At 34.3% G+C, this 26,193-nt stretch overlaps 1 long non-coding RNA gene across 1 annotated transcript; it reads right to left on the bottom strand.

Moving 5' to 3' along the window:
* Positions 1-13,546: 13,546 nt before the first annotated feature.
* On the bottom strand, positions 13,547-25,783 carry LOC129315252 (uncharacterized). Its single transcript, XR_008594426.1, has 5 exons — positions 25,659-25,783; positions 18,592-18,769; positions 15,112-15,195; positions 14,092-14,174; positions 13,547-13,943 (listed from the first exon to the last, which is right to left on the bottom strand). It is a non-coding gene; the product is annotated as an uncharacterized LOC129315252 (long non-coding RNA).
* Positions 25,784-26,193: the final 410 nt, after the last annotated feature.

Below are 26,193 nucleotides of genomic sequence, written 5' to 3'. Positions count from 1 at the left end.
GGAGAAGAATCTCCTCTTGAACTTACTCCATGTCATTTGAGACCTATTTGCTGGTCTCACACTCTCTCACCACTGCTTGGTAGCATCCTCAAGCAGGAATGTAGCAAGTAATACCCACTGCTTAGACGTGTAGGTCATAACAGAAAAGATCATCTCTAACTGATCTATCTACTTCTTGGCTGCTCTATTCTCCATTGAACCCTCAAATGATAGAGGATTCAACCTTGTAAACTTCTTTAAAGCTAAATTAATAGAGCTCTCTTTCTTTTTTCCTCTAGGCCTCACTGGTTCAAGCCTCCTCAGTCCACTCTCTTTGTAGTAATCCTCCTCTTATTGGTTGAGTGCTTCCCTCTCTAGTCTTACTCCACCATGACCACCAACTCTTTCTACGGTCTTACTTGACTTTTTTTAGTCTTTTCTTTAAAATTTTATCATGCTCGTCTATTCTCTGTTCAATTGTTTCCATCATGCTTCTCAGCTTGAGCAATATATTCTCATTAACCATTGTAGGTCTCAGTTTCTCTCTAGCTTGACCCAAGCCTTGTCCTATCTCAACATGCTCACTGGGGACAATATTTTCTTCTTATACCAAGACTTCCCACATTTGTCTTGATACATTTGCTGTAATATTGCTAGCCGTATTTCTTGTTTGCACCATTCTCCCCTCTTAAGGATGGAAGTTATCCTACAAAAGAAAAATAATTAACACTAGATCAAAGGGGAAAAGAACATTGTATAATGTTAATTGCCAATTTTCTATATGCAAATGCATCATTCACAAGCAAACTCACACTTGATTCACAAATCTACAGTCCAGTTCTCATAACCAGAGAAATTGATACCAAACTGTACAAACCAAGAGACCAAACTATAAGGTCTCCTTTACTAAACCACTTGCAACTCCAAATCATGGCAATCTAGAGTTTAACTCTTAAAGGATTATTAAATTTTAAAATTTCATAAAAAGAGGATCTCTTAAATCTTTTTTGAAAAGAATCCCAATGTCAACAATTCACATCTCAAATATTATTTTAGTAAGTTCATATCAGAGTTTTAAAAGTAATGCAGAAGCTTGGAAATCAATTGGGACCTAAAATAATGAGTTTTAAAACTCAAAATAGATTTTGTGCAGAAAATGACATGTGCGTCGCAGCTTATGGCATATGCACTGTGCTTGTCTTCTTTGTGCCATGCACTGTGGTGTATTGCACGAATTTGACAGCATCAGTGCTGTCATTTGACAGCACAGGAAGCGAACTTTCAATGCATTCCAAATCTCCGTCTAATGTCCGATTGAGGTGGTTTTAGTGTCTATACTGAGCTTTTTCCTAGCTCTAGCTAATGGCATTAGTTTCACACTCAAACTCATTTTTCATAAGAAGTTGGGCACTAAAACCCATTTTGACCACTTTTTTACAAAATTTCACAAATGGGTGTCCCAACTCAACCACTCATGCCAGTAGCTTACACCAACATCCGACCACATTCAATGGACTCTCACAGACCCATGCAATGCACCATACACAAATAAAAACACTCATATAATAAAATCACCACTCAAGCCCCATTTTCACAAAACATTTAGGGGGAGGGGATGTTGCACAAAATCATCAATTTCATTCCAAATCTTTCAAAATACATATATTTCTACTTGCACAAGTACTTTGGCCTTAACCACGAGTTTGCAACCAAAACTCACTAACCCAGGGTACAAAATACACAAGATATACATAGAATCTTGCAAGTAGTGCTTAAATCATGTCAAATGATCCTAGTTGGCAATTACATCAACAAATACACATGAAAGTAACAAAAAGAGGCATAAAGAGGATTACTTTATAATCTTAGGCCTCTATGTATTTTCCTTGATTCGGATCCGATGAGTTAGGTCATGAAAATATTGAGAATTGAGGAATGAGTACAACCACTTAGTAATTAAGTTTCACCTAACCCATACAGTTGCATACTAATTGTAAATAGATGCAATTAGGCAAAAACACATATATGACATATAACACTCAGCCACGGTTCACAAAACTAACAACTATGTGACTAGGCTTATTATAGCACACTTTATCATGATATTTCACAAAACATAACACAGAGTTGCAAAAATAACAACCATACACCCTCAACACATGCTGAGCTATAAAACTAACGACCAAGTGGCCAACTTATATGCATGATCATATGCCAACCTTATATCCTCCCGTTACCTCCGGCACGAAACTGGTGGCTATCAACCCAGCCTTCCACTTGTGAGGAGCTACTGGGTTAAGGTAAACTTACTCACTTATGTAATCTAGTTTCTCCCAATATTAACAAACATGGGGTGTTGTAACCCTAATTTAGCCTCCTCACGAATCAGTGGAGACTAGTTAAGTTCGATCTCTCATAGAACAAGTGGGACAGTCTCGAATCAACCATGGGATAAGGGCTACCTCTTGATTCCAACAGCCGGTACCAAGGCTAGTTCCCAATTCCAACGGTCACTGCCAATACCACGTGAATTTCAACCAATCTACTCCTCTCCTTAGGCGAACTCCCACCAATGATCATGCTATATAGATTTCACATAATATGCATTTTAAATAATAAATTTATAGCAAACAATCTTATATACTCATATTCAATCACTCCATACTTTCAACATATCACATATCATTACTTTTACAATAACATGCCATAAGTAAATTTATAAATCATAGGTAATGGCATAATATTCCTTTCCAAAACCATTTCACAATCAAATTCCTTGCCCATATGCATCATTGATTTAAATCATCAAACCCATTTCACAAATACAATTAACATTCAACTATAAAAGCTAAGTTTCCCCTAGTTACCTCAAACCTTTGAGAGGTTAAAGGTTTAACCTAATTGGACTAAGCGTATGGAGACCAAAGCTAGTTCTAAAGTTTCTAATAGGAGGATTTAGTGAAGGCTAAAGTTGCTCGGGCCAAAATCAGGTTGTGAACTGAGGTTAACAACCATGGATTTGAGGGGTCACATCAGAAAGGTCAGGGGAGATGGTCAAATACTCAATGTCACTCTTATTGGAAACTTGAAAGCTTAAGGGAGATGTACTGGAGAGATAGAAAATAGTCAACATTTTATCCCTAAAATATGAGGACCAAGTAGAAAGTGAGAGACTTTCCAGAAAGTGATGAAGGAATGAAAATATGAATCATCTTGAAGCAAAAATTAGGGAGACATTAGATTAAGAACTAAATCTAGAAAAATGTGAATTTAAAATAAAGTACGTACCATCGTCAATCCTCCTAACGAAGCAATAGAGTTCCAAATTGTGACCAAGGAATCAAGTAAACTTCTAGTAGAAGTATTAGATGGTGTAGCAGTGGATGCAGTGGCAACCGAAGAAGAAGCCATTATTGAGAAAAGGAATGACCAAAGCAAGAAAGGAAGAAACTTAAATGACAAGAAACGATAAGGAGAGCAAGGTAAACAACTAAGAAAAGAAACAAAAATTTATATTGACAAAAGGGTGCTTAGAGACGAAGCAACATTTTAGTCTTTTTCAAACGTGCCACGTGGCTTACGTTTATCAGCCATTAGTATGTAGGAGGTATTGTTTGTGTTAAATATGAAATGTTGCTTGCCAAAGCGTTTGAGTATGCCATAAATTCATATGGGCTAAGTAACTGAAGAGTCAAGCCCAATCAAAAATCTAAACACAAGGGCTAGCCTAGATCTCAATAGAAAGCCTCAGCTAGATAAACACATCGAAATCTTGCTAGTCATAAACCTACTCCTTAGACCATTGGTACATAAAATCACAATCTCGAACAATCTTGGATCTTGCAAGAACATAATTGTTATGCCTAAGTATCTCGAAGAAATGGGCTTCTCGCTCAAACATGGAATGCAATAATAAAAGACCATGCCATAAATTTCACAGATCATGCATAAGGAATCCCTGATAATTTGCAAGAACATTCCAGATTCCAAGGGAGAAACTACCGTCACTTTGTCATTATAAATAGAGCACCAAATCATAGAAGTTGGACACAAAGATTACTCTAAAGACTTTTACTTTGCACCCATAGTTCTCAGGTTTATTAGCTAGTTTTATTTTGATTCCAGAATTGTAAACATTTATACTCTGTAACCTTTTAATATTAATCAAATACTTGTTCTACCAATTCTTGTGTATCTTTTACATTCAGGTAAATTTTGGTAAGGGAGCTCGGGAACCCTTTGTCATCAATTGAGACTTAGCGTCTCTAGCATGCTCGGTAATTTATTGTTCCTGACGAACATCGAGGTTTACTTCTTCTAGTAGATCCTATACCTCTAGGGCTTTATCTTTAAATGTTAGAGGTGCAGGGTCTAACTCGTGCAATTGTGTTATTCTTTGGGTTTCCCCTTCATAATTGACCCAGTCCCTAGAGTTTCAAGCCTATAGCCTTCTAATTGCTCTTGCATGGTTTACAACTATATTTTTTGAATGGCCATGGCTGTTACAACCTTTCTGGGGTCTGGCTTAATCATTCATCAATTCTACGATGGGTCCTCGCCTTTATGATGTTAGAGGTATGACAACATCTGTTGTTGATTTGTATGGAGGAACTTTGTTCAGGGTCTCCTACTGAATTAACCTTCGAAACATAAAAGGGCCCACATTAGCATCGTAGTACCTCGCATCTACAAAGTTTGTGACTATTATAAAGGGTTTGTCTTCAGCCTAGACTACTTCCACTTCTTCCCCTTTCCATATAAGAAGCATTTGGGGTAGTGAGGATGGGACACATTCGTTGGCATGAATCCAGTCCCGCCCTAACAAGGCCTGACACAGTGTTATAGTGTTGATCACAAAGAAAGCCATTAGAGAGGATTTAGACTTGACATTAACTTGTAATGGAAATACTTCGAGAACCTTCAAAGTAGTCCTAATAAATCCCACTACAGATACCTCTGTTGGCATTAAGTCATGTTCTTCCCACCCCATTTTGAGCATTACACGGGCTGGTAGTATATTTATCGATGGACCATTGTCCACTAGTACTTTGGTCATAGGTTTCCTATCGAAATGGCCCTTAATATATAAGGGCTTTAAATGTTGAGTCATTTTAATGCTTGGTTTTTCTAGGATAGCTTGTTTTGGCTTTCCATTTATGGCCTATAGTATGACCTAACACACGGGCTCTACTTTAGCCTTCCCTACTTGCATTTGGATCTTTTCTGGTTTAGGCTCCTCATCCTCCTTAGGTTCCATCAGGCAATATTGATATGAACTTGTATACATTGTCCCTAGGTTGTTTTAATCAAATTAGTCTTGGGCCCTATTAGTGGTAGACCTGAATTAGGAAGGGAACATTAATGAAACCATATAGCAAAGATTTAGAGGTATTTCCCTGATGTGAATGGTCCCATTCCATTGGTTTTCATTCTTACTCACCTCATCTTGATCTTCTGTTGACCTTCTCCTGAACTTACTGGATTCCTACCCATTAGTGCTTTCTTAGGCCTCAACCTTTTGTTGCTTGGAGTACCTTTGTGCAACCCTTTTGCACTAAAGGCGTGGTTGCTAAGTTTTTGTTAAGGCACTTAGGAATTTTTAGTGCTTTACAACTCTTCATTTTAGAGGTGGCATGTTATCAGGTGGAGTAATGAATCTGCCTGAACTTTTAACGACTTTTGGTATTGAAAGAAGCTCTGCAGTGTTCTCTAATGTTGTCAAGGTAGTCTATTAGAGCCCACGTCCCATCCTAAAGGTCTCCTTGTGAAAGGTTCCCTCACTCTTAGCAGTATTGAGTATCTTACCCATCAATTCTATATCCATTATTACTGTTCCAAAAAATTATTCTGTCTTCCTCGCTTTCTCCTTCTAGGCCGTTCTATCATCGGGATCAATCATCCATCCTCTCACCATCTCTCTCGTGGACCAAACTTCTCTTCTGTTATCATCACACAACTTCTCCATCTTCATTCCTAGATAAAGTCACGAATGTGAAAGCGTGAGAGAGACATTTGGCAGCTCAGAAGCCCGATCTAAGATTGAGACAGAGATTGGCACGTGAGTTTCGTTTTTAGGTGGCGTCAGTAAGCCCTTACTCTAACTTCACACCTATGTCATGATCTTGACTCTTTTTCTCTGATTCTTTGTTAGCTATACTTTTGCTTCAGAAAATTTGTGTTTAGAAATGTGATTTGCAAACACAAGATCTTAGAGCAACAACTTATAGAGCTCGTGAGGTACTTCGTCTTCCAAATTTATCCCTTTCCCTTTGTGATCTATGTCAATTGAGTAAGTTTAATTGACAAGAAATTGTAAAAGTGATGGAGCATGACTGGATGATTTTTACTAGATGCATTTTCAATTGGTCCAATTTCTTTTTCTTCATGAGGGCTTTCATCGATATCTTGTAAGTTTATCTTCCTCTTCCTCCTTTCTTCTCTGTTGACAATAAATAGACATGTTAATGAACCATGAGCTCGATAAAACAGATTTCATGGCATGTAGATTTAAGTATGTAATCTCCATCCACTGTCTCCCTTACTGATATACCTAAACAATCTCCTAATGACACAATTAGTCCCTTCAGAATTCTACTCAATATTTAGTGTGCTGTTTTAGTGTTCAATATGGCCTACGAGTTAAGTGAGATAAAGAGTAGGAGTTGTTCAGTTTGTGGCATTAGGAGACATGCTTAATGTTTAGTTAACTTTTTTTGGTGAATACTCAGTTTACTGTTGCATATTGATAAATATACTGTGTAAAATTAAGTGCTTTGAGTGTTAATTTAAATTACTGTGTCACGTGATGTTCTGTATCCCTGACACTTCAATTTGTGTTATACATTATTCTAATATAAGATAATATAAGATAATAAATAGTTATCTTATATTAGATTAATGTATAACTTTTAATAAACCCTGACACTTCAATGATCTTTATATGCCAACTTAGAGAGTGACGTAACATGAGGAAAGTTGGAGGAAGATTACGCAGCCCCCAACTCTGAATTCTGATGATTCCAAGCCTCTAACCTTTCTTATTATCTATGGGCCATAGCAGGCACATCTTTACATTCTTATACTAACAACTCATTCTTTCTCTGAATCTCCTTCCCTGTCACGTGCTCCTCTCACAGCACATGAGAGTTGATTACTACTAGACACCTCACTAAGGGGGGAAACATCATTCTTCTCTAGGGATTCTCTTAGACAACTATGAAACTTTTTGTTGAAGCATCCTTGAAGTGATTTATTTGAGGTTGTGGGTTACAAACATATTTGGGTTCAATATTGATCTGGGGTTGCTTACTTCATTTTTCCTGTTTGTTTTGGTGATTTCCAAATTTCAAGTGGACGGATTAAACTAGAAAATCCTTGCTTGGAGTTAATTAAACTTTATGTTTAACTTTATATCTTACCATCCAATGCTAGCTCCATACATCTTTCTCTATTGGTTGTAGCTTTAATGTTTGTGCCTATATCTTCGATGTAATCTTGGTTATATTTTCTTTTATATGATATGAGTTTATCAGTGATGCAGGAGTGGATGTATTTTGAAAGAAACATGTTATGCTTATGGTTCATGACCAAAGAAAAATGATTTGACCACTTCTCTCTTGAAAAATTTGTTTCATGATTTGTACTTCATGCATCATAGTTTGAAGTTCAAACAACATTCATCGTCTCATATGTACACTATAATCCTTAATGAATGCTACTTTTGTAGGCTAATGAACTTGAGAGGCCTCTTGTCTTAGATGATGCAAATGTGGTGCATGGCCCAATTAGTGAGTTGCCTGTAGAGCCTGTAGATTATGATCTTGAGGGTGCATCACTCCCCAGTGAAGATCATTTTCACCCACTGCAACCCCCTAGACTCATTTATAAGCAAAGATTTTCAGCTGCTTCTTGCAATATGCCTCAAGGCATTCTACCTTAATGCTACTAATGTGCAGCCAAGAGCACAATCATTCTCCAGATGCTTCGACTGGGGATCCAGTGTTTAAAAGGGTGAAAGACATAAATATTGTCTTTGGTAAGACTAAAAAGATCATTAGTGCAAAAAACATATGGTAAAAAAGGTCTACTTTTTTTGACCTTCCATATTGGCACAATCTTGAAGTGAGGGTATTGATGTTATGCACATGGAGAAAAACGTGTGTAATAGTATTATTAGAACGCTTCTAAACATACTAGGTAACACCAAGGACGGTGTGAACGCAAGATTGGATTTGAAAGAAATGGGAATATGAAAGGATTTACACCCAAGACTAGAAGGTAAGCGAATTTATTGTCCCCCAGCCTCTCATACACTATGCAAGTCTGAGAAAATAAATTTTTGTGAGTGTTTACATGGAATTAAAGTTTCTTCAGGGTATTCTTCAAATATTGGAAAGCTTGTGTCTGTGAAAGAGTTGAAACTGGTAGGCTTAAAGTCTCATGATTGCCATGTCTTGATGTAACAACTATTACCTTTGGCTATTCGAGATATATTAAAAGAAGATTTAAGACTTACAATAACTAGACTCTGTTTCTTTTTCAATGCTTTATGCAGTAAAGTTATTGATCCCTGTAAACTAGAAGAGTTAGAATAAGAAGCTTATATGATTTTGTGCCAACTTGAGATACACTTTCTTCCTACATTTTTTGACATTAGGGTTCATCTAATAGTGCATCTAGTGGGGAAGGTAAAATTGTATGGCCCTATTTATTTACGATGGATGTACCCAATTGAGAAATACATGAAAATACTAAAAGGATATGTCAAGAATCCATATCAACTTGAAGCATTGATAGTTGAAAAATATGTTGCCGAAGAAGCCATGAAATTTTGTTCTAATTACTTGTCAAGTACAGAATCAATTGGACTTCATAAATCTCGTCGTGAGAAGAGGCAATTAGGTCAAGGCACATATGGAGTATCAGTAAAGAGCATGAGTCATGATGAATTACAAGAAGAACATTTATATATTTTGAATAATATTGATGAAGTTAAAGATTACATTTCTTCTCATAAAGAACTTCTAAAAGCAGAAAATTATCGAATGAGAATGACTGAACAATGGTTGTTGAAAGAGCATAATAAAACTTATGTAGATTGGTTCAAGCAGAAAGTTTTGAATGAAAGTAGCATTTCTAATACAGTTAAATGGTTGGCAGGAGGTCCTAACTTTGATGTTATATGTTAGAGTGCATATGATGTTAATGGGTGTTCTTTCACACAAAGTCCTTGGATGAAAAGAGTACAATACAAAATAGTGGGGTTATGAAGGTAGCTGAAGCTATTCACTTATCTAGCTTAAAAGATAAGAAACCTTAACTAGTAGCAAGGACTTATTTCAGGGTTATTGAAGAGATTTAGGAGGTTGATTATACAAAATTTAGAGTTCATGTTTTCAAATGCAAATGGGTTGACATCAACAGTGTTCATAATGATAAGTTAGGATTTACAATGGTTGATCTTAAAAAACTAACTTATGGGGATGAGCCATTTATCATGGCAAACCAAGCCAAACAATTTTTCTATGTGACAAATCCAAAAAATAAAAATTGGTCAATAGTACTAAAAAGAAAAATGGTGATTGATAGTGATGATAATTAAGAATCAAGCTTCGATATTTATGAAACCCCTACTTTCTCATTAGGGCTACCAATTAATTTTAAATGTAGTAGATGAAATAGATGACAAACATGCCATAATAAGTGATCACCATGAAGGGATATGGGAGAATATCCCTATATGAACTTAGTTTTTAAATTAAACTATGTTTTGTAAGTTCAATTAAATTTATATTATGTTTTCGAACTATCTTATATTTGTTTATTTTTCTAGTTAATTTAATTTATTTGAATTAATAGGAATATGGAGTATTAGAGTAAACACGGTAATGACACTCAGAGCCAGCCCACTATTGGCCAGCCACTTGGTGATGACTCGAGTCAGGGCAACCCTAATGAGAGCCAGTCTGTGAGGAGAGGTAGATGTGGCACACGATTGAGAGATTTGACATTAAGTAGGAGTGTTGGGCACAGGTTACCAATCCAATTTGATCAGAGATGGAATCCGATAGGGGAACACAAGGCCAAGTTTGTTAGTTTTCTTGGCCTCCTATCTCGTACCAAGCCCCCTATTGTATTTGAAGACTAGTTTGATATGCCAGAACATGTGAAGGATCAGATATGGGAAAGTATTTAGGTATGTAATTAATTTATGCATGTAGTTATATATCATTGTTAAATTATTGATTATCAACTTGTGTTTTAATTGTAGATCACATACGATGTTCCTTCTACTCAAGATTGCCGACACAGGTTGATTTCCTACTGTGGAATGCATTGGAGAAATTTCAAGACTGATCTTGCAAGGAGATATATCTATATTGAGGTGATAGAAGGTCAAGCTCATCCTAATCCTCTCGACATATACCAGTTCCTTGATGAAGATACTTGGCAAGAATTTATCAGGATTCAAACTTCTAAAAAAGCTTTAGTCTGTTGATTTCTAATTGATTTAAGTTTTTTTTATTTTTACTTCAACTATAAAATTTAAAATTCTTTTTTTAATAGAAAAAACGAGCTAAGGGGCAGGAAATTGCTTGACAGAATCAATGCCCCCACACGCTGTCTGTGGGGGTTATGCTAAGGCTGATAATATATTGATGGTGGAGAAACAGAAGAAGAGAGAAGAAAAAGCTAAGTCCAATCCTTCCATACTCCTTTCTCCACCATCCCCCGTCTCCCGAGAGGAGAAATGAAGATATAGACACCAATACAAAAAAGGAGGCAAAAAAGGCTATACAAGCGAGATGGCGCGTGAGATTGCTAAGAAGATTGTAAGTAATATTATTATTTCTTGTCCCTTTAAATTTCTATACAATTATATATAATATTAATTAAGATTGTTATTTTTATGTTACAGGATGCTCTTAAGGAGCAACGAGCCCAAGGAAGTTTCATTCCAGAGGGCAGAAATGATATCTTGATGGTTGTAACAAGAAAACTAGAGCATCCAGGTCATGTGAGGGGCATTGGACATGGTGTGGGCATAAGAGACTACTTTGGAGCACCTTTACGCCCCAACTTAGGAGGTATAGTGACTAGAGAAGAACTTGAAACTGTGATATCCACTGTGAGACAGCAAACTAAAGAAGAGTTTGAAGCTTCATTCGAGGCTCGGCTTTTACAAATGAAGGAGCAAATGAAGAAGGAGATGATGAGCATGATGAGCTCATGACAAGAGATGCCTACTGAACCAGTTCATACGTCTCTTGGATTTCATAACACAAAAGGGAGTAATGTTCTTAAGCATGTGTTAGAGGGTCCTTCTGGTGACAACATTAGTGTAACATGCGAGATGTTTCTAGAAGATCCTAATAGATGCTTGGTTGTTCTTGGTAGCGTTTACAACTTGGGGTCAACCATCTACTATAAGAAAATTCAAGATTGTCAAGTAAGAGCAATGGTTGAAGATCCAAAAGTGCCAAACACGTTGGTTCCATTCCCTACTGATGAGGTGAAGACTGTAGCAGAAGCTGTTGGTAATTTTATCCTGTGGCCCAAGAGACTTGTGAATATGATTCAACTTATGGTATGCAATTTTATTATGTTGCAGCTTTCCTAAAATGTTTTCTTACTAACTATTTCTTTCTTTTTTATTAGGTATAATAGCTTTTCTTGCCAAATCTCTCAAAACTTTCAAAACCTTTATTAACTCTACACCAACGAATGATCTTAATGGCGTATGATCCATTATTCAAATTTAAAGATTTAGAAATGGATCTGAAGATTGTGGGTAAGAAAGACATGATAGTGAAAATTGAATGGGAAGATTTGCTTGGACTTTTGTCAGATAGTTAGCTTACCACACCACACATTAAACTATTTATGATGTTTGTGTTTCTTTAATGAAATTAACTTAATTATCAAGTCTAGTGATCTAACACAATTGCATTGCTGTAGGTACCTTCATCATTTGTGCATCACATCGAGCAAAGGTGATAAGTTTGAATTCCTTTGCCCATATCACATGATAGAGAAAGGAAATACTCTAGAGGTAAGGGCCCAGTATCTCTAGCAAAGAATATGTGAAGTCAAGAAAGATGTTTTTATGGCTCCATACGTGCACTCATAAGGATTAATTTGTAATTAATAGTTTTTTCGATGTAGATTTACGTTAACTCATCATATTTTGCAGGGAACATTAGTAGTTGTTTGTTCTTTCAATAAAGAGAAACACTATTGTCTTCTTATGTTCCCTCCATTATAAACTAGGGAAGGAAATGAAGAAGACGATAGACTAGTATGTATATTTGTGCAAAAATATTAATATAATTTACACTAAATATTTTAGTTACTAACTTGGTGATCTTGAACATAGAAAAATGAAAACATATCAAAATGTGGTCTTGCAAAAGCACGAACATGAGCTCAAGGATCCTACATGAATCGAGCCAAAGGTAATGCTATACTTTATGAATATGTTCAACTACTAAGATTTTTTATTGATTTCTTATGATTTATTCTTATATAGAGCCATAGACAACCAGTGAAGATGAATTTGTGTGGCCTATATGTGATGAGACATATGCTCAACATTATCACATTAGGCATGACTGAATTTACAAAAGAGGTATATATATTTTTAAGAGTTTTATTTTATTATGTTATTTGAGAGTACATAATAAGTCTCTTTTACAAATTATATTTTAGATGTTTGACAATTGGAATCCATTCCCCGAAATAGAAATTAAAGACATTCACATACGTTGGGTAACTTATTTTGGGGAGAATTTGTGAGTTTTGTAGAAAATTTCATACAATTTAAGAAGTTTGTTAGTTGTAGACAACTTTTAAAAACATTTGTTGACACAATGTTTTGGATAACTCAATATATAGTTTTTAGATAATTTATATATAACTTTAAGTTTTGAATAGTTGTTAATTTAATTTTATATTGGAAATTGTAAATAAATTATGCTGTCTGATTTGGCTGTGGTAATTTTTTTGTACAAAGTAGGGTAAATTTAAAAATGTGGACATTTATTTAAAAAAATGCACTTTTTATAGCAGTTATTACCATAACCGATGTAGAATAGTAATTTCTTCACTAGTTATGATAATAATCAGTGTAAAATAGCAAACTTTCTACACTGGTTGGAAGTCCATACCCCAATTTTTAATTTTTCAATCGTTGATCTATTTTCTACATCGGTTATAGTTGGCTGATATAGAATATGTATTTTTTACAACGGTCCTATAATCGATGTAGAAAGCCTAACTTTCTACATCCCTTGTAACAACATTGCTTATTTAACTGCTATAAAAAGTCATTTTTGTAGTAGTGAAGACCTAACGGTCTGATCAAAATTTGGACACTTGGGGTGCAAAAGTCACTTTTTTTTGAAAATTTTGTCCACTTAAACACTCAAATCAATTCCTTTTTCTCATTAGACCACACAAGGCCTTGAACCAAGTCCAAAAGGATCTATTACATTTGATTAACCACAATATATCACACATACACACATATATCAAAATTTGACCCCTCAACAGTCAATTTTCACATTTCTAAACTTTTTACAAATCAGCACATTTTGACCTACTTGGCCCCTTTTCTCAGCACATTCATATATAACCATATCCATAACATATTCACAATATAATCTTAGCCCCAAATTACTTATTTCATCATAATTTTAATACATGGGCTAAGATTCACAAAACACAACATTTTCAACACATATACACCCAAATCTTAGCCCTTGATTCATTTCACGACATATATATACAATTGGGTTAAGATTTCACAAAATCACTACTCAAAACTTGCAAGCATCCCTATGGCAACTTATATACACAAAATTCACCCTAAATCGGCTCATTACACAAACTCAAAGCTTTTACACAATCACGACACCATTATGTTGGTCCAGACTCTTTTTCTTTACCCTTATCACTACTTCGTCCTGTAAAAATATAAACCACGAGGGTGAGATAAAAATCTTAGTAATAGTACTCACTCCTATTGACTATCACATATAACTATATGGAAGTAAAGCATAATGTATCCTTAGTCATAACATAATCTAATGTTTCATTTTAAATATCACTTACATCAATCATTTCATCACTTCTACACTTGCTTCACCACTTTTTGCAATATCCTCCTCCTTCAATCCCATAATTAAGCTCAAGTCCTAAGTAATTAGGAAAATGGGACAATAGAAATCATCAAATACATAATTCTTGTTGGTTAACAAAATGGGGACCCTAAGTTTATAAAACTAAAATCAATTCAAGTCTTACAAAGAGGCAAATCAAAGTTTGCAAATACGCAGAAGCAAAGGATCATCGTATAAGTGAGTACATTAGTGCAAGAATCTAAAACAAGAAAAATTCTAAAAAATTATAAGGCATGCACTGCAGCTCGTTAAACATGCACCGCGGTATGTTCACCTCTATGACACGCACCATGGCTTATGACACCGTGCATCGCGGCATGGCTCATAACATCATGCGCCGCGGTGCGAATGCACGAATTTTGATAGTGAATTCTACTATCAATTTGACAACATTAGGGCTAACTTCCAATGTGTCTCAAATCTCCGTCCAACGTCCAAATTATGTGAACTAGGAGTCTACAGGAAGCTCTTTTCAGGCTCTAACCAATGGCATCAGTCTCATACTCAAATTCTTTTTAAAACAAAAATTGGAAACCCTTTTTAAAACTTACACCTTTGTAATAGATTTCACAAATTTCAAGTGTCCTAACCAAAGTCAAGGACCAATGGCCACTGACACCAAATGATCACATAAAAATCATCAAGATTAACTCGTGCAATACATTAATACACAAGAAATAATTCTAGATTAAATTTTCACTACTCAACCCCTTTAATAAAAAAATATAGGAAGGGGGAGTTTACAACAATTTCCATCAAGATTTCCCAAAAAATTACATAATATTCACTACCCTCACTTGCATTAGTATTTTGGCCCTATTATCATAACACATAACAATCAACTCTCTCCTAAGGGCCCAAAAAACTTATAATTTTCATTTCACTTAATGCAAGTAAGTAACAAAAAGGAAAATCCTAGTTGGCAATCGAAATTGTCATACACATAAGTTACCTAAAACAAGGAGGCTTATTACAAATGGGTCACGATCTTAAGCCTCGAGGTATTTTCCTCTATCCACACTTCTTGAGCTATTCCCTGAAATATTGAAGATAATGGGATGAGTATAACTACTCAGTAACCAAGGTCCAACTAGCCCATACTAATGCATATCTATTAGTTTAAATGCAAGTTGCAGTTAATATTAATACTTTAACCCATATGAGACCACTGAAATTAGATATTCACAATTCAGCTTACATAATAGCATCTATCTGGAAAATAAGGCTTTTAGCACCTTTCATATAAATAGAGTTGATCACACAAATCATTGACAAGCATAATGGTAGAAATTAATACTCAACTCAAAATGTCATCATTATGGACTCAATATAGACAACAACTTCCTTTACTTACTATATGTATGATCACACCTCCCTTGTATCCTCCTTATTCCTTTGACACGAAACTGTGGGCTATAACTCAATGAGATAGTCTATGTTTCTTGACTTCCCTAGCCTAAATACTTGTGAGGCGATTACCCGGCCAAGGCATACTTGACTCACTTATGGATCATGGTTTCCCCTATTTCTCATATCATGAGGTGTCATACACCCTAGACTAGCATCCTCATTGAATTGGTGGATAGTTAGCTAAGTTCGAGTCTCTCATTCAACCAGTAGGACAGTCCCTCATTGAACCAGTGGGACAATATGGATAGAATTAATCTAGAAAATCCATCACACGAATGGGGACCTTACCACATAGATTTATCATCTACTCTGCTTCCTAGGTGAACTCCCACCTCTCAAGATCATGCAATGCACATTTATGTCATAATTCACACATATACCATTCATAGAACTTCACATTAACAATTTTCATTGAACTTCATCATTACACAATCATTTGATTTCTCAAACACATTTCATGGAATTTCATAACCAAACAAGTTGTTGAACTCCCAAATCACAATCATTATACCTCACACTTTCAAAATCTAAACATCATTAAACTCCTCCTAAACAAAGATTCATTTTACTCCTCTATTTGCAAAATCTTTGAACTCCCAATTCACAATCATTGCATCTCATACTTTTAAAATAATTAAACTTCCCTATTTTCAAACATTATTGAACTCCTCCTAAACTAAAGACTCACTTTGCTTCTCAATTTGTAAAAATCATTGTACTTCTAATAAACATTAATGTGAAAATCCACCACTATTGTTCTCAAGGAAAATTTTGCATCATAAAGCATAAAACTCACAAATTTGATCTAGTTGATTTCTTCACAAATTAAGCCACACTTGCATTTCTTCTATTTTATACATTTCAAATGATAATTCATAAATCAATAAACTAATAGACACACACAAACATAAGATAAAATTCCCCCGGTTCTCTCAAACCTTTGAGAGGTCAAAGATTTAACCCCTCAACTATTCACTTTTGAAGCTTCCAAGAAGCTTGAATGGTGCCAATGGTAGTTACACTACAAGCATTTACCATGCAAAACATCAAGATTCATTTTGAGCTAATTTTCATTAACATTTCATCATTTCTTAATACTCAATATTTATTCTAGACTCATGTAGAAGTACCTATAAGGCTTATTAGCTTCCTTTAACTCTTATTAATAATATTGAGCTCCTAAATGAGCATTAATGAAGCTACAATAATCCCAATGACTAAATTTATGAGAATTTTAGACATTTAATATCCTCCAAGCACCAATCATCATAAAATCATAAATATCAAGTTTACTTAGCTCAATCTACTCCCATTAACTCTATTTAAGTTAATGGTTTCAGGCCCATAACTTTTATGAACTAAAAATCACCATTAGCAATCAAACCCTAACCTCTACCATCAAGAAAATGAAAGAAGAGAGGAAGATTTAAGTAAGGAAGCTTACCTTTGGTGTTTATGAGCTCCAAATTACTCCCAACAATCAGTTTCTTCAAGCCCTACCTAAGCTTTTTCGCTACTCTCTCATTCTCTTTTGTTTTCTCATCTTTTTCACTTCAGATTCACGACTTAATAGTGTAAAAATCTGACCATGTGCTGCAGTGGACGCACAATGCACCGTGATGCATGGCACAGAGGTCTTCTTTTAGGCTTTTTGTCATGCATGCACCATAGTAGGCCAACCCTATGCCACGGCATATGGTACAAAATTACTTCTTTCAAAAATTCTTCCTCTTCTATTCTCAAGTGACCCGATTCTCCTTCTAACCCACGTTTAGAACTAAAATCAAAACCAAATATGCTCGTTAGGCCTCTCTAGCCACACACCTCATAGATACACTTTATTAGTCTATTTAAGCTTAATAAATCTGGATATAAAATTGAGGATGTTACACTTTTCTCTACTCTTCCATTAATACAGCATATAGCGACACATAGCATGATCACTACGGATTAAACCTCCAAATCACCTCGACACAAAACTATAGGCTTGCCTTAGACTAATATACACACTTATTGGCCTTAAGCTCACCTTTAGTGGTAGAATCACCTAGCCGTAGCTATTCTATCTCACTTTCGAACTATGGTTTCCCCCAATACACACAATAGGGTGTCGTTGAATCTAACACTGTATCTAACAGACTCTAAGAAGTCTTAGATCTCCAACACCACACTTCAATAGGCACTAATGAGATCATCTCCAACACCACACCTCAAAAGGTACTAAAGAGGCATAATTCTACAACACTATACCCCATCGGGTGAACTCTTGGCTCTATGATCATGCTTTCCGAACCATTTATAGGTTCCTCATCATCACTTATCATGTTTCAATACATCACATATATACACCTAATATATATCAAATCATATGTTTCAATAATTCTTATTTGATTAAAAGTCATTTCATGCAACATTCACAAAATGCCATAAATCATTCTTAGTTGAAAACCATTTCATGCACTACATAGCAAACTCACACACAGTTACAACAAATAGTTAAACAAAGAAAGTTATTTGGATGCCTCAACCTTTTTGTCACTAGAAAGGTTACCCATGAATTTCAATTACCACTATAGCTTATCACTAGCTTCCTTTCTCAACTCACATGCTCAATATGCTAATCTGAACACATTTGGCATAATTTAGTCATTTATTCCAATTTGATCAAAAGTACATATTTACTACTTATGGCTATATTTAGCTGTCTATTCTTTTCCATTTATCCAATCTAAATCTACTAATACTCGATTACCATCTTACATCACCTCAACTTGTCTTACTTTGTTCAAACATGATTTTTATCGCTTTCTCTCTGTAACTTAGGGCCAAATTGAGCTTATGGGTTTAAATCTCTATCGTTAAGCTCTAAACCATTCGTAAAGTTCTAATTTAACTCCTAAGAGCCTTTTTATTACTATCGGCCAAGAATCAAAACTTTAAAATTTCACCAATTTAATTTTTCTATAACTCATATTTAGAGAACTTTATGTAGAATGAAATGTAAGAGTTATACACAGCTTACCTGCTAAGTTACTGATCAGAAGCACCTTCAATGACCCAAAATGGCTTACCCTAGCACATCAGCTCTTCTCCTCTTCTCCTCTCGCATGTTTCTGATCTCTCCCTTTTGAAAATCGCCCAAAATTCATGGTTTAAGGGGTCATTTTCTAGTCCATGCACTGTGGTGCATGCAACATAAGCTGTGACACATGGCACAGTGAGAATAATTCTTACCACGCACAGTTGCTTTGACTTGAAATGCGATTCTCTCGCCCATATCTATTCATACAACATCTTAACAATCAAACTATCAAGTAATCATCTAAATCTCTAATCTCACACTAATTACCACTTTATTTTTAACTAACAACTAATCACGGGATTAAGAAAATCAAGATGTTACACCTATATCAAGATTTAAGAGCATCCTGAGTTAGTAGAAGTTAGTAACGATTTCCATGAGGGACTTCTAAATCCCCTGAAGTGATTGTGATATTTTACCTAAGTTGATATTTATTTATCAAATTTAATCCTTGAAGGGTTATATTAAACTCTCATAGGGTTAAGTTAGGTAAGTAGATTTTCCATCTCTTTAGTAGAATGACTTGGGAACCTTGTTTAAGATGCTAGATCTACCTTAAAACTTGCACATTACATGAAACTAGTAGCTACCATAAGAGCCAACATGTAAGCTCGTACGCTAAGATTTGCCTCCTATAAGGCACAAGGAGAATATACTTTCTTCATGCATCAATTTTTAACTTCAAAATTCCCATATTAGGAGTAAGAAATTGTTACTCTATATCAAAGTAGCATTTTTAATATCATTACACTTAAAATGTGCCACAATGAATGTATTTAGACTAGTAACTTCCCTCAAATTTAAGGGTTCCTAACCCTACTACACCATCAAATTTAAGGGTCCTTAATCACTTAAAATGTGTATAAAAAGTAAGAATCTTTTTATGCACATTTTTAATATTTTTGTATACCACCAAAATAATTAATAATGGGTTTGCACTAGTTAATATAGAAGTTTTTTTATCTTTAATGATGCAGTGGCCCAGTCACTTGAGATTTGTGGTTTGACTCTATTCCCACGAGATACAATAAGGATCTATGGGGAGGGAGATAATTTTTTTTAATAAAAAGGAGTGAAAAAAATATAACATGTGAACTATTGTAATCATTTAAAGTTGAAAGGCTAGAGGGTAATAAGAACGTTAGCTTATTACAACCAAGGTAATGGAAATGAGTGGTTTTGAGTAAGAGAAAGGACTAGGTGCACGCCTTCAAGTAATCAAATCCCCAATCAAATTACCTGAGAATTGCAAACATCAAGGATTAGGGTATGAGCCTCCCTTAGAAGAAGAACTAAGGGAATGAATAAACTTGGTAAGGAACAAGAAGGTTGAAGGTTGAGAAATCCCTCACCTTAGAGACACTTTCTTAACATCATCTGAAACCAATCATCGCTCTAATTGATGAAAGGGCTTATGCATGAATCTTAATGGACACTCCTGGAATTGCATTGGAAAACTGGGAGATTAAAGATGAGTTTGATTTTATAACCTTAGGGTAACTTGTTTAGTTTAAGTTGTTCCTTTTATATTTTTCTTTTTGTAGTTTCATTTCTTATCCTTTGGGCATACTCTTATACGACTTATGAATGATTTTTTCTTTTTGCAATACAATTCATTCTATTCCTACCCATTCTTTTCTCTCATTTCTATATTGTTTATCATCTAATCTAGGAAACCAATTTCCTTGGAACTCTTACCTAATGTGAAAGTTCTGAAGCCCCTGAATGGTGATTCATCAATTACCTCTGATATGCATAATTATGAGTGTGATGACAATGATATAATCAAAATATACAAAAAAATCATGGACTTAGACAAAAGGTGAATCTGCCCGCATGAAAAAATGATTGAGATAATAAGCATAAGGACTAGTGAAGTGAGAAAGAGCTAGAAATGGTAGATAATCCTGGAAGGGGATAAATGATTGAACATTTTAAAGAATAATTGGTTGTATTCGCATGGTCCTATTGCGATATGCTTGGCCTTGACCTAAAGATAGCATCACATTGAATTCCTGTACTTCATAACTCTAAGCCAAAGAAATAAAAAATAAGAAAGTTGATGACAGATATGTCCTTAGTGGTATGAGAGGAGGTAATGAAACAATTGCATACTAGTTTTGTAGAAGTGGCAAAGTACCCCTAATAGATTGCAAACATTGTCATCATTCCAAAAAAAGATGGTCATTTTCATTGTTATTAATACCAGACCAGACTAGCCAATTCAACCAATTTAACCAGGAATTGGCTAAGTAATTGGTCCGAAAGTGACATAAAACTAAGGGATAAGAGAACCACTAGCGAACTGCCTAAACTAGAAGTGAACCGAATAGAACTGGGAGAACAAGCTATCCAAATAATTCCCTCTTTCCTCCTTAATTTCACAAAACAACACCATTTCTAACTTTAATAAAATTACTAGGAGACCAAGGCACAAAAGGGAAATGCACAAATCCTAAAATCTAAAACCTAAAACTCTTGTGGCTAAATCAAAACCCTTGGCCTCTTCTTGCTTGAGTTTGACCATTGATCATCTTTCTCAATCCAATCACACTCCTCTATCCCTCATTGACATCATCACACTATCAGAGACTCATAGTTGTGCTCGACTGCTCAGGTTCATGTCCATCTTCTAAACTCTAGCCATGTTCTACTTTAACCTTCAACTTTCTTCCTCAGCCCTAATGAGAAACACAAGAAATATTTAATAGCAAGAATTAAATAGGGTAGGAGTTGGCAGGTTTTATGGATGGATGAGAATTCTCCTTAATTAATTAATTATTATTTTCCTTTTTCTTCACCTTTTCTTTTTTCTTCTTTTTGGATTTTGTTGTTTTTTTTTGCCTGTGTTGGTTTTGTGAAATCATTAGAATAATTTGATGGAGATATATGTATAATATGCACATATATGCACATTGACATTCATCTTGCATGTTTTTAACTTTTAATTATTTTAATTTATCAATTTAACTAAAACTTTTAGTATATAATATTTAAAATATATTAATTTAATCATAAAGGGTCCGAACCTAGTCTGACCTTTAAACTGTGAACCAATGCCTCAACTGGTCCAATGGCTAGTCTAGTTTTAATAAAAATTGGTCATTTTCAAATGTGCATTAATTATCGTGTCTTAAATAAAGCCAGTCCAAAAAATGATTTCCTCTTGCCCCATATCAACATATTACTTGATAACATAGTGCAAAGCCATATATATTCATTTATTGATGGGTACTTTGAATATAACCAAATCCCCATGTACTTATTGCTATAAATTCATGCCTTTCGAATTAAAGAATACAGGAGCAACTTATCAACGGGCTATGGTAGCACTCTTTCATGATATGATGCATAAAGAGAATGAGGTATATGTGGATGACAAGGTAGCTAAGTCTGCAGAGGGTAAAAGTTATGTATTAATACTTAGAAAATTGTTTGGAAGACTATGAAAATATAAACTTTGGTTAAAACTAAACAAGTGCATTTTTAGGGCATTTTTCGATAAACTACTAGAATTTATTGTGAATCAAAAAGGTATTATAGTAGACCCTGATAAAGTAAAAGCAATTTAAGAAATGTCATCCCCTTAAACAAAAAAAGAAGTTTGAAGTTTCTTAGGGCAATCAAATTACATCGTACAATTTATTGAAAAATTGTTAAAGATTTGTGAACTAATATTCAAGCTTTTAAGAAAGAACAACACTAAAAAATAGAATGATGATTAAGCAGTATTTATTAAATCCTCTAATTCTAATTCCTCCTACCTTAGAATGACTACTCATCCTTTACTTGAAAATATATCCTAATTCAATAGGGGCTATGTTGGGACAACATGATGCATCTAGAAAGAAAGAACAGACAATCTATTACTTGAGCAAGAAATTCAATGATTGTGAATTTCATTATTCAATGGTCGAGTAAACTTCTTATATTCTATTAGGAGGCTAAGGCAATATATATTCTATTATACTTCATGGTTGATCTCTAGAATAGATCTGCTTAAATATAACTTTAAGAGCCTGCATGTTATTGGCAGGGTATCCAAATGGCAGGTGATATTATTTGAATATGACATAGAATATCTAAGTATAAAAATCTATCAAAGGAAGTGCAATAGCTGATTACTTGGCTGAAAATCCTTTAGATGAACGTTAGCCATTGAAATTCCAATTTCCAAAAGAAGACATATGCACTATGGTAAAAGCCTAAGAAAAATACAAGGAAAGTGAGTAGGAGATGTATTTTGATAGTATTGCTAATTGCATGGGAATGGTATTGGAGCAGTAATTGTATTCCCTAACGGGAAGCAATTCCTAATCATTTTCAAGTTAGAATTTGACTATACAAATAATATGGCAAAATGAGAGACCTACATTAATGGTCTCCAGGCCGCCATTGATTTGGGTATAAGGAATTTAAAAGTTTTTGGTGATTTCACCCTTCTAATTTATCAAGTGACTAGTGAATGGCACATTAAAGATTCAAAAATGATCCCTTACTAAGAGTACTTGATAGAGATTATCAACTAATTTGAAGTAATTAATTTTCACCATATAACTAGGAACACAAAATGCTTCGCCAATGCTTTAGCTACCTTGGCAGCCATGATTCAACTCAATTGTAGGGTCCATATTCAACCTATCTAGATTGAAGCTATAAAGGTACTGTTTTTTTGCTTGAATGTCGAGAAAGAGGGTAATGATCAACCTTAGTACTATAATATCAAACTTACATGAAACACAGAACTTACCTTACTAATGCCACTCACAGTGAAAAGAAAAGCATACAAAGATCCTTGTTGGGTTTCTTTATCAATAATGACAACCTAGATAAGAGGAATTTTGATAGGACCTTGCAATATTATGTGGATTCTAAAGAAGCACAAAAGATTATGGCTGGATCCTTCAAGCAATATGTGGCACACATATGAATAGCCATTTGATGATCAAGAAAATTCAAAGGTATGGCTATTGTCGCACCTGAAAAATGCAATGCGGACAACACGTGAGTGGAGGTTCCAGCCTTCGCGGCGAGAACCAGATGAGCGAGGAATCGCCACCAAAATTTTGAGATAAATCTTCAGAAACCAATTGAAGGAGAACAAGGATGGTCTATGAAAATAGAAAATAGGTTTGGGAGTTAATTAAGTGTGGGGAAGGTGTGAGGCACCCTATAACACCCGTTTGTAAGAATGGTAACCTGAAATTTATTGTGCAATATTAATATGGTTTTAAAGTTATTTTAATTATCTCTTTTTTATTCATGTGTTTTAAAAAATGATAATAATAAAGTGGGGAATATTTATTTATTTACGAGGGAGGACTTGACTTAGAATTTGACTCTAAGGCCTATGTACCCTGTGATGGGAATCAAAGTCCACATAGTTCGGACCTAAAAGTTGTTGGTGAAAATATTTTTTTGAAGAGAAATTAATTAGAAATAATTTACCATTTTGCAAATAAAACAATTTCTAAAATTTTGATATGTATGTTTTAAATTGTAAAAAGTAATTGAATTTTAATTATTTTCTCAATTTTTGAATTTTTAGGATAAGGAAAGAAAAGAGTGTAAGATTATTATTATTATTTTATATTTTATGATTGATAATTTAACTGTTATACCTACAGAGCCATATTAGCTTATACAATAATGCAATCGTTCTAAATATTTGTGAAGATTTTAAAATCTCACACGATAAAAAAATTTAACAACTTAATTTATTTATATTTTTGAGTGTTAGTAATAATTTGTTTAAGTATGTATATATATGTTTTCAAAGAATCTTAATCATCATACCTGCAAAGCCTTATTGGCTTATACGGTAATATGATTATCCTAAATATCTGCAGAGATTCCAAAATCTCACATGATAAAAGAATTAAATTTATTTAAATACTTTTTTAATTTAATTAATTTAATATATAATTGATATATTTCTTTAAAAACTTGATCGTTATATCTACAGAGTCTTATCAACTCATACAATAATATGATGATCTTAAAAGTCTACAGAGATTCAAAAATTTCACGTGACTAAAAGATATAATCGGTAAATGTGATTACAATTTAAATACATTAATTTAGTTAATTAATTTTCTAAATTGTGTATTATATAATTATTTACAAAGATCATTTATTTATTATAGAGATTTAGAAATACTACACCTGTGAGGACTTATAATCCCACACGATATGTGATTAGTTTAAGTCTCTACAAAAATTCTTGAAATATCACGTGGGACTTAAATAAATTATTAATTTGGATTATAAAAGGAGAGTTAATTTTAATGATAGGTCTTTGGAATCCATATTAATATGTACCAGTTGAATCTTCATACCTATAAAATTTTATTGATTTACATGATATGAGATTATTTTAAATGCCTGCGGAAATTTTCAAAATCTCACAAGAAATGGAACTCCCTTTTGGTGATGACATAATACGCATGCAAATAGATAAAGAATGTAGAGAATCATGTTGAGACATTACAAATAGATAAAGGACCTCTATCAATATAAGGATTAACACCAAGCCATCACCTATCCTCATATCCTTTTAGGCTAAAAACATATTCAAAAACCATGTCTAACAATCACACTAATTCTTTCATTATCTGAGATAAAATTATAATGAGATTATGCCTAAAATAAAATTAGGCTAGTTACGATAGTAAGCAAAAATTTTATTTGCAATATCCTTATAATTCTTCTTCACACTCTTACGTCCATTAAGCCATACATGAACATATGTAAAATTTTGTAGTGTTCATAGCAAGAATGCTTCCAGAAACACCAAACAAAGCCAAATTCCATATCCAAGAATTCTAATGAAATGCAAGCATCTAAATGATCAAACAGGCATGTGTCAACCTCTTGTTTAGAAATTTTTCATGGTCCCCAACATTGATCAAAACTTATAGATATTTAAACATAAAATTCGTTTAGAAATGACAAACCAAAATCAAACATAAAACACTTTAAATTCAGAAGTAAGCAAATTAGAGAACCTGTGTAGAACATTTTCTTCCTTCACTCTCTGAAAAACGCAAGTCCTTTCTCCAAACCTCTCTCTATTTATTATGTCCTTCTCTGTTTTTTTCCAGCTAACTTCTACATCTGATCTTGACCTCTATTCTCTCCTCTTTGTTTTTCTAGAAATCTCCCCCTCTGATCTTGGTCTCTTCTTTCTCTCGATCTCTCTTTTTTTAGAAAAACTCTCCCTAATCTCAGTCCCTTCTTTCTCTTTGCCTCTCTTTTTAAGAAAAAAGATTCCATCTCTCCTTCTCTTCTCGGCTTCCTCTTTTTCTCAGTCTCTATTTTTCTTTTAGTTTTCTTGTCGCTCTATCTCTGTCCCTTCCGTCCGTCTCCTCTGTCTGTCTCCTCCTCGTCTTTTCTACTCTCTTTCGTGCTCTGTTTTTAGGTTCATTCTCGCTCACAATCCCCTCGTTTTTCTTCTCCTTTTCTTTGTTTCTACTCTTCTCTATTACTCTCACTCTTTCGTGCTCTATTTTCTTCTTTTCTCTTCATCTGGTTTTCTAATCT

Source organism: Prosopis cineraria, unplaced genomic scaffold (genome assembly GCF_029017545.1).
Source record: "Prosopis cineraria cultivar Desert tree isolate PC_DT_omini unplaced genomic scaffold, ASM2901754v1 PC7, whole genome shotgun sequence".
Taxonomy (NCBI): Eukaryota; Viridiplantae; Streptophyta; class Magnoliopsida; order Fabales; family Fabaceae; genus Prosopis; species Prosopis cineraria.
Note: the sequence above shows the minus strand (reverse complement) of the source record. Positions and strands in the feature narration are given on the sequence as shown.